Below are 10,839 nucleotides of genomic sequence, written 5' to 3' on the forward strand. Positions count from 1 at the left end.
AATCTTTCTCAAACTAGCATGACCTAATCTTCTGTGCCAGACCCACTGCTCTTCAGAAACAGACATAAGACAGGTCACCTTCTGACTCATAAGATCTTGCAGATCTGTCTTATAAATGTTGTTCTTCCTCTTGCCTGTAAATAGGGTTGAGCCATCCTTCTGATTTACAGCCTTGCAAGACTCTTGATTAAAGATTATATCATAACCATTGTCACTCAATTGACTGATAGATAAGAGGTTATGTGTTAATCCTTCTACAAGAAGAACATTAGAAATGGAAGGAGAGTTACCAGACTTTATAGTTCCAGAGCCAATTATCTTGCCCTTCTGATCTCCTCCAAACTTGACTACTCCTCCAGACTTAAGCACCAGGTCTTGGAACATAGACCTTCTTCCTGTCATGTGTCGTGAGCATCCAGAGTCCAGGTACCATGACATGTTGTGCTTTGTCCTTTTTGCAGTTAAGGATATCTGCAATAGGAATGATCTTATCCTTAGGTACCCACATCTTTTTGGGTCCTTTCTTGTTAGATCTCCTCAAGTTCTGATTGAACTTGGGTTTAACATTGTAAGCAATAGGAGGAACAGCATTATAATTTTTAATGTGAGTTTCATGATATTTCCTAGGTTGTGTCACATGTTTTTTGGTGTGTGTTATGTGAAAACTTTGAGCATGTGAAGTGTGCCTAATATCATGGGAGTGGCCATACTTGAACTGATCATACAATGGCTTGTATGTGAATTTCATTTCATCAACAGGTTCAAGTTTGTATGGGGTTTCACCCTCAAAACCAATGCCAACTCTTTTGTTTCCAGACACAGCATATATCATAGAAGCTAGCTGACTTCTGCCAATACTTCTAGATAAGAACTTCCTGAAACTTAAATCATACTCTTTCAGAATATGGTTTAGACTAGGAGTGGATTTTTCTGAATCAGAAGGAGATCCAACATTATTGGATAATTTTAAAAGTTTTTCTTTTAATTCAGAATTCTCCAACTCAAGCTTCTTTGTTTCAAATTCAAATAGCTTTTTCAGCTTTTTGTATTTGAGACTAATCTGAGACTTGAGTTCCAGAAGTTCAGTTAGACCGGAAACTAACTCATCTCTAGTAAGTTCAGAAAATACCTCTTCAGAATCTGATTCTGATGTAGATTCTGATTCGTCATCTTCTGTCGCCATCAGCGCACAGTTAGCCTGCTCATCTTCAGAGTCTGAATCATCTTCTGACTCATCCCAGGTTGCCATAAGACCTTTCTTCTTATGAAACTTCTTCTTGGGATTTTCCTTCTGAAGATTTGGACATTCATTCTTGAAGTGTCCAGGCTCATTGCATTCATAGCACATGACCTTCTTCTTGTCAAATCTTCTGTCATCAGACGATTCTCCACGTTCAAATTTCTTTGAACTTCTGAAGCCTCTGAACTTCCTTTGCTTGGTCTTCCAGAGTTGATTTAGCCTTCTGGAGATCAAAGACAGTTCATCTTCTTCTTCAGATTCTGATTCTTCAGGATCTTCTTCTCTAGCCTGAAAAGCGTTAGTGCATTTCTTGATATTGGATTTTAATGCAATAGACTTACCTTTCTTTTGAGGCTCATTTGCGTCCAGCTCTATTTCATGACTTCTCAAGGCACTGATAAGCTCTTCCAGAGAAACTTCATTTAGATTCTTTGCAATCTTGAATGCAGTCACCATAGGACCCCATCTTCTGGGTAAGCTTCTGATGATCTTCTTTACATGATCAGCCTTGGTGTATCCCTTGTCAAGAACTCTCAATCCAGCAGTAAGAGTTTGAAATCTTGAAAACATCTTTTCAATGTCTTCATCATCCTCCATCTTGAAGGCTTCATATTTCTGGATTAAGGCGAGAGCTTTAGTCTCCTTGACTTGAGCATTTCCTTCATGAGTCATTTTCAAGGACTCATATATGTCATAGGCCGTTTCCCTGTTAGATATCTTCTCATACTCAGCATGAGAGATAGCATTCAGCAAAACAGTTCTGCATTTATGATGATTCCTGAAGAGCTTCTTTTGATCATCATTCATTTCTTGCCTTGTCAGCTTTACGCCTCTGGCATTTACTGGATGTTTGTAACCATCCATCAGAAGATCCCATAGATCACCATCAAGACCAAGAAAGTAACTTTCCAGTTTATCTTTCCAGTATTCAAAGTTTTCACCATCAAATACCGGCGGTCTAGTATAACCATTGTTACCGTTGTATTGCTCAGCAGAGCCAGATGTAGATGCAGGTGTAGACTTTTCACTTTCATCAACCATCTTTTACTGAAGCGTTTTTCTCTTCCTGAATCTTTTCTAAACACGGTTAAGTGCTTGCACCTTAGAACCGGCGCTCTGATGCCAATTGAAGGATAGAAAAACACTTAGAAAGGGGGGGTTTGAATAAGTGTAGCTTTAAAAACTTGACAGATAAAAATAAATTGCACAGTTATTTTTATCCTGGTTCGTTGTTAACTAAACTACTCCAGTCCACCCCCGCAGAGATGATTTACCTCAACTGAGGATTTAATCCACTAATCGCACGGATTACAATGGTTTTCCACTTAGTCAGCAACTAAGTCTTCCAGAGTCTTCTGATCACACACTGATCACTCCAGGAACAACTGCTTAGATACCCTCTAAGACTTTTCTAGAGTATACTGATCCACACGATCACTCTAGTTACAACCTGCTTAGACAACCTCTAAGACTTCCTAGAGTATTCTGATCCACACGATCACTCTAGTTCCTTACAACTTAATGTAATCAATTCTAAGAGTATTACAAATGCTTCTTAAAAGCGATAATCACAAACTGTGATATTTCTCTTAACGTTTAAGCTTAATCTCACTAATATATTACAACAGCAATGTAGTGAGCTTTGATGAAGATGAAGATTCTGAGCTTTGAATTTGAACAGCGTTTCAGCAAGTTAATTTGAGTTGTTTTGTTCAAGATCGTTAACCTTGCTTCTCATCAGAACTTCATATTTATAGGCGTTTGGAGAAGATGACCGTTGAGTGCATTTAATGCTTTGCGTGTTCCGTACAGCATCGCATTTAATGTTATACGCTTTTGTCAACTACCTCGAGCCTTGTTCACGCTGTGTCTACTGACGTAGCCTTTAGTAGCTTTTAACGTTCCTTTTGTCAGTCAGCGTAGCTTGCCACTTGTACTTCCTTCTGATCTGATGTTTGTGAATACAACGTTTGAATATCATCAGAGTCAAACAGCTTGGTGCATAGCATCTTCTGATCTTCTGACCTTGAAGTGCTTCTGAGCGTGATACCATCAGAACTTCAGTGCTTCTGTTCTCTTGTTCTTCTGATGCTTCCATAGACCCATGTTCTGATTCTGCTTCGACCATCTTCTGATGTCTTGCCAGACCATGTTCTGATGTTGCATGCTGAACCATTTGAGACAAAGCTTCTGAGCGCTGAATTATGCGTACTCTTTATATATTTCCTGAAAAGGAAATTGCATTGAATTAGAGTACCATATAATCTTAAGCAAAATTCATATTATTGTTATCATCAAAACTAAGATAATTGATCAGAACAAATCTTGTTCTAACATCATTAACACAAGTAACTCCTGCATTTCCCACAGGCAGTTTCCCTTTAGAACCTCTTAAAACTGTATTCCATTCATCTTCTTTTTGTTCCAACTGTTGTTCCTGGGTAGGATTCTCAGTGATCTTCACCTCTTCCTCTTTGCCCTTTCCTTGTTGCCTTACCTCTATCTTCTTCTGCACCCATAGCCTAGTAGGCTTCTTTCTTTGATCACATCTATGTTCAATTTTCTTGCAAATGTCACAATAAGTAGGTTTCCACTCGTATTCAACTGCCTGTTTAGTCACACTACCTTCATGCCCCTTAATATTGATCTCCTTAGGTAGCTCTTGTGTAATATCAATCTCCACAAGTAATCTAGCATATGAGATCCTTAACTTTTTTGCTGTACATTCATTAGTTACAAGAGGTGTGCCAATAGCACTGCCTATCTTACTCAGACTTCTTGGCCCCCACAAGTGAAGAGGTAATTGTGGCAACTTCCCCCAAACCGGAATGGTACGCAGCATATCCTCTTTCAAGTTAAATCCAGGCTTCCAGTCCCTTAGCAGCATCGGGAGGTTACGAATGGTATAAGGACCACTCATCAAAACTGCATCCTTATCAGCAACTGATTGGAACCTTAGTATGAAGTAGCCTTCATCATTATAATACATCTCCGGTAGTTTCACAAAATTCCAAAGTTTCATGATAAATTACTTAACCGCATTCATACTAACCTTACCTCCTAATACATACATCATCAATATTTTAAATCTTTAAATAAAAAATTGGTTTTAAATAAATATTTATAAAATGTTATTTTAAACATTTCAATATTATATTATAATATTTTTTAAATATAAATATTTTAATAAATTTTCAATAAAAACTATTTTTGAAAATCATCTTCTTAGAAAATTGTATGCTTTTAATTATGTTTTAATCTTCAATAATATATATTTATGTTATTGGATTTCAAAATTAATAGTTTAAGTTATTAAGAATAAATTATTTTGTTTTACCATTTTAAAATTATTTTTTATAAAAATTATTTTTGAAAAGAAAAAGAAAAAAATTAATATATTTTTTAAAATTAAAAAAATAGGCCATATTAAAATTATGAATACTCTTTTTTCCAACCAGACTTATTTAGAGTAAATATAGGATATATTTTTCCGATTCTAGTGATAAAAGCCATATTACGACATCTAAAGATTATATAAAATTTTAATTTATTTTTCAAATATGTTATATAAAATTGTTTTGTAATCCTTAAACCTCTTTACTTCTATGGTTCATGGATAATGTCATTTATTTATTACATTTCGCTCTATTTTAACTTTGACGGTGTATTGATATTTTTATTTATTTAAGAATTAATTTTTGTTTTGTAATTATAAATTTATTTCTTTATATGATTGAAATGTATTTATTCTAGTCCTTTGTACACACACGCCTTTGTGCTAGTTTCCTAAATAACAAACACGAATAGCATCGGTTTGAAAAATTGTTTTAAAAAACATGGAAAAATGTATTTGATAAATAAATTAATAAAATTAAAGTCTTTACTTTTTGAAAATTATTCTATCAGAATAAAATTAATGTTTACCTAAATTTAAAAAGTCAAACTAAATATTTTGTTTTAATTATATTTAAAATGGTTATCTTATGTTTTTAGTAAAAAAGTAATTGCTAGATAAAAATATTAAAAATAAATTAAAAATAATAATAAAAGTATATATAAAGACCAAATGTGAAGAATCCATTCACCACTTTTTCTTTCTTTCATGCGCGCGAATCATTCATTCACTCTTTCGAATTTACCGTTCAGCTCTTTCAAAATCACATATTACAAAGATGAATCACTTTCCTTCTTGTCATTCAGAATTTCTTGATTCCAATTATGATGCATTCCACAACAACATTCTTCCTTCCGGTAAAAAAATTTCGATCTTTTTTCCGAAAATATTGAAAGCTGAATTTGTTACAAATTTTTTTCTATTTTTTTTCATGTAATAGCTAAAGTACTTGCTGTGTATATGTTATTTGTTACAATTTCATGAGATTTCAACTCCGAAAAATCAAATATTTTGTTATTCTTCTCTCTAAATATTTTTTTTATTTCATAGTTACTTTTTGTAAACATAATCTCTTATTTCATTTCCAAGTGTTCTAGGGTTTTTATCCTTAAAGTTTTGTGGTGTTTAATTTTAATTCTCATTAAAATAAATACAAGTGTATAATTTAAATTCTATAATCAAATATAAAATTATTTACAGAAATAAAATTAATATTGATAAAATTTATGTTTAATAATTTGAATTTTGAATTGAATAAAATCGATCTTGTAATGGTTCCTAATAATCTTGAAGTGAATTTTGACATTGATAGAATTTTGACATTTATAATTCTCCATGTAGATAAAGTAAATGATTTTGCTGATATTTCTGGCATTGATGTTGACGGATTTGGCGGTAACTTTAATTTTGGGATGGATTGGATCACATGGGAAAACATGCTTGATAACAAAAAGAAGTGTGAGTTGGAAGCTGCTAAACTATTAAATTGGTCACCTTATAAAAATCATATTGAACATATGATAGAAGATATCAATGATGATGTGTCTTTGTTACCGTCAACTCAGGTAAAATTTAGTGTAGTCTAACTTCTATTTGTGAGTTTATATTCTAAACTACAGGTTTAATAAATGGCTTATTTATGTTCATTTTTTTTTTTTTTGCAGATTCCATTTGTTGACATTAATACAGAAGTTACTAATGAAGACATGTCTGGAAATACTCAATCTAGTAATGTATCTAATATTGCAACATATGATTCACTATATGGTAAACCTAGATTCTTATTAACTTGTATTTTTCTAACATGTTATACATCAACTTTAAAATTGAAAATTTATTTTATGATAAATTTCAGCTTCATTGAATGACTCTGGATGGAGTTCTTGCACAAGCAATTCCAACATGGTAATTCTTCATATATTAATATATATAATCCTTTCACATAAGATATAAACATTGACTTAGCATTTTATTTTTCCTTAAAGATATCAATGTCATTAGTTTTAATCTTTTTGTAATTCTTTTTAGTTTTGTTTACTTATATTGTTTATAACTTGCTAGAGAAATATGCTAAAAAATTGTCATACATTAATTTTTAACAAAGCCTATCATTTATGCATCACAATATTTTTTGGTTGAATATAAGGATAATTTGGATATCTGTTAACTCTATATTTTTATGACGTAACATTTTATTTTATTTATTTTTTAGATATTTGAGGAATTTGTCTATCCAAAAGGGGACTCAGATGCTATAACTCTAAGTAAGAAAGATGTTGATTTATTACAGCCAAAAACATATATCAATGATACGATTATCGACTTTTACACTATGTAAGTTTATATATGTATTTCTTTCCTTTTGAAAGTTATATTTTTACCTAGATTTTTGTTTGTTCCTTCGTTAATAATATGTTTTTAATAATTTTTACATATTTTTATGTCTTTCTTGTTTGTATTTAGTTTTTATTCTCTTATTGCAAATCATGGATTAAACATTTTTTCCCCTTATTGTTCAATTGTTATCTTTTAAATATGTAAATTTATAATTAATTATAGTGCACTTCTAAAAAAATGTTAAAAAAACTCTTAATATTGATTCTAATAAACATTATAATTTGATTGCAATAAACATTGTAATTTTTCAAATGTCTCAATCTGGACAGATACTTGAAGAATAAGTTACAAGAGAATGAAAAGGATCGATTCCATTTTTTCAATAGTTTTTTCTTTCGAAAGTTGGCTGATATGGACAAAATTCCACCCAATGCTTGTGATGGAAAATCAGCATTTCTACGTGTTCGTAAATGGACAAGAAAAGTAAATCTGTTTGAAAAAGATTACATTTTCATACCAGTGAACTTCAAGTAAGTAACTATCAAATTCTTTCTTCACTTTGTTGTTAGTATATGTATTGATGTTTTTATTACAATAAAATTTTGGCCATGATTGCAGTCTTCACTGGAGCTTAATAGTAATTTGTCATCCTGCTGAAGTGCTTAATATTAATGGTGAGTTTTTTAATTTTACATATCAAATCACTTCTCTTAAACAAAATTTTTTTTCTCAAAGATTATTTTATGATTCATATTTCAGAAAGAGATATTGAAAAAGCACTTAGGATACCCTGCATATTGCACTTGGATTCAATAAAGGGATATCATAGTGATATAAAAGACCTTGTGCGAAGGTATTTTGAATTTCTTAACCATACACTTCAATCTCATGTCACTACATTTTTTTCTCTTCCAAATTGTCTTATTATGGATGTACTTTTTTCGTTAGAAGATGATCTCACATGCCAAGCATTAGTTATAGCCTATAAGTACTCGTTCATTTTTTGTTAAGCTACATTTCGAATTTATATTTGTTATTCTCTAATTCTTTTGCACTATTTTTTTTAATAATATACAAAGCTTTTAGATCCACTAAGTATTAATATTGTTGCCTCATAATCACATGACATCCAATAGAACTTAGTAATTAGAATATAATTTTTTTTTACGTGTGATCGATGTTTTAACTTCTAATTTATAGCCTTGTGTGATATGGGTATGCTTATTTAGTTTTCACATTGAAATTGAATTTTAAACTCTAAAGTCTAAACTTTTTTTCTCTTCTTTTGATTATTAGTGTTTATTTTGTCAGCTATTTTTGTTACTCTTTATCTTTGTTTGTATTCTCAATTTAAAAGAATAACTCGATAAGTGTAATATTGATTCATATTGTTGAATTGACATTTATTTGTGGGAAGAATGGAAAGAAAGGAAGAAAGAAACATGTGGAGAAGATCTCTCATCAAAATTCTTGAATATGCTTTTTCTCTCAATTGAGGTATTATTTACTTACATTTTTGTAAAATGTTAGAATATTATTAAAGGAAAATTTTTTCTTTAAATATCTTTTTTGTTAAATTTAAATTTTTTTCAATTTTATTTTCTAGAAAATAAATTTCACACCATTTAGAAAACTATTATGAAAGTGGAATATTTCAATAGCAAAATTATATTTTATAGTTATTTATGAATGTGAGTCTTTTCTTTTTATGTTAGATTTGAACCAATTAATTTTTATAGAATATATGTATTATGTTTTGGGAATTAAGTAAACTTAAAAGTGTAATATTTTACACGTGATTTAAAAAAAAAAACATATTTTATTTATTTATCACATGCATTATTTATATCAGTACTTGGCCATAAATTTCTTAGTTGAGACCAAATTCTGTCCTCTTGAGTTAAAATTATTTTACTAAAGAATTTCCAATTAAAAAATATCAAATTTATCTAGAAAAAGAAAAAAATTATTATTTATTCATACATTGTTGTTATGTTTAGTTTTTTCTTACTTATCTCTGGCAGATGGTTAGTTCATTTATTCAGGAACACTTTTTTGTTTTCTTAATTTGATGGTGCTTTTACTAATATTTTGAGATTAAATGTGTGTCATAGGTACCACAACAGGAAAACTCATATGATTGTGGCATCTTTTTACTTCATTACTTAGAGCTATTCTTGGCTGAAGCTCCATTTAATTTCAATCCATTAAAAATAACCAAGTTCTCCAACTTTGTAAGTATTTTTTATATTTGACTTATTATAAAATCATTTAAATTACATAAAACTATTTTTCATTATGTCAAAACATAATTTATTTTTTACTTTATAATATTTCAATTCATAGTAAATCCTTAATGACTCCTATGATTGCTTATAAATATTAAATCTAGTAAATTTTTTAAATTTTCTAGCTTAATTTGGATTGGTTTCCACCTGAGGAGGCTTATCGCAAGAGAAATATTATTCGTAAATTAATCTTTGAATTGGTGGAAAATCATAAATCACATGAAGGCATTTTCCTTGACAATTATCATGACCAACATTGCGTAGAACATCATGATAACACGATTGATGGTCAGTCTAATTTAATCAATCGGGAGGCAACAACTTCTCAATTTGACCAGGGAATAGAAATGGATCCATCTTTCGATGCTTCTAGTATAATTTACAAGGAGAATTTTGAGCAAGAACCTCCATTGGAAAATGTCAATATTTTGATCCGCCGTCATCTAATCATTGGTTCAATGGTTCAACAATTAAAATAGAGGTACATACCATATATGTCTCCTTTGTATCATTTTAAAACTTTTTTGATATTTCTATTAGCATGCATCTCTTTATTTTTTTTTATGTTTGACTATGATGTTATATGGCTTTGAATTTAATATTATTTTTATTTTTAATTTGTTATTGCTAGCAATAATTGCCTCTATGATATTATTATTCTAAGTTCAAATAATAGTTGTCACATTGTTGTTAAATCCTTAGATAATTTACGCGTTAAAACTTAAAATATCACGATGATACCAATATATCTACTTATTAAAATTATATTTTGTAAGCTAATTATACAACAATTTTTTTTTTTTTTGTGATTAGTCAAATCACAAACGGTATTATTAGTGTAATATTACGTAGTGTTTATCACCGTACACTTAAATATCTTTATATTTATTCTATTATATTTGCTCAAATTTCTTACGAGTTGCATGATTTTCATCCAAATAAATCACCTTTTAATGCTAGGGAGTATTTGAATATGATTTTCGTCAATAGAATTAACCACTAGGGGAATAAATATGGTAGCATAAACAACAAAAAGGAGCAAAGTGATAAATTCTAAACTCATAATAACTTACTAATTTATCTTTTTTTCTTGTATTTTTTTACAGGAAGAGACAACAATTTTACCTCAATCAAGTTGTTCATCGCATGGTTCAAATGGTGTAGAGATATCAAATATTAAGTCTGTTGGCAACAAGTATTGGTACCATGACTTGTTCTATCAAGGGACACCAACTTTACAATTAAATCAAGTTATACATGCAGTAGATAACAAGGTCATCGACAATGATGTTCGTAATTATCGAAGATATGAAAACTTGTCCTTGGGTGGAGCGACCTGCAAAAAAGAGGCAACTTATGCCTCTACCTAGGTGGAAGTGATGGAACCGTGATTTCTTTTACCTTCACCGAGTTTGAATAACTTTTCTAGGTTTTTCATTTTTAACATGAAAATAGTAACAATAAGTAGTCATTATGTAAAGTCTTTTTTATTCATTTATTAGGAAAAAATACAGTGTTTTTTTTTTTTAATCTCTAACACACTCATTTATGTAAGAGTTATTAGATCTCATGATTCTTCA

General features: G+C 30.3%; 1 pseudogene; it reads left to right on the forward strand.

Moving 5' to 3' along the window:
• The first annotated feature begins 5,905 nt into the window (after positions 1-5,905).
• On the forward strand, positions 5,906-10,629 carry LOC131632996 (probable ubiquitin-like-specific protease 2B; annotated as a pseudogene).
• The last annotated feature ends 210 nt before the right edge of the window (positions 10,630-10,839 follow it).

Source organism: Vicia villosa, unplaced genomic scaffold (genome assembly GCF_029867415.1).
Source record: "Vicia villosa cultivar HV-30 ecotype Madison, WI unplaced genomic scaffold, Vvil1.0 ctg.001062F_1_1, whole genome shotgun sequence".
NCBI lineage: Eukaryota > Viridiplantae > Streptophyta > Magnoliopsida > Fabales > Fabaceae > Vicia > Vicia villosa.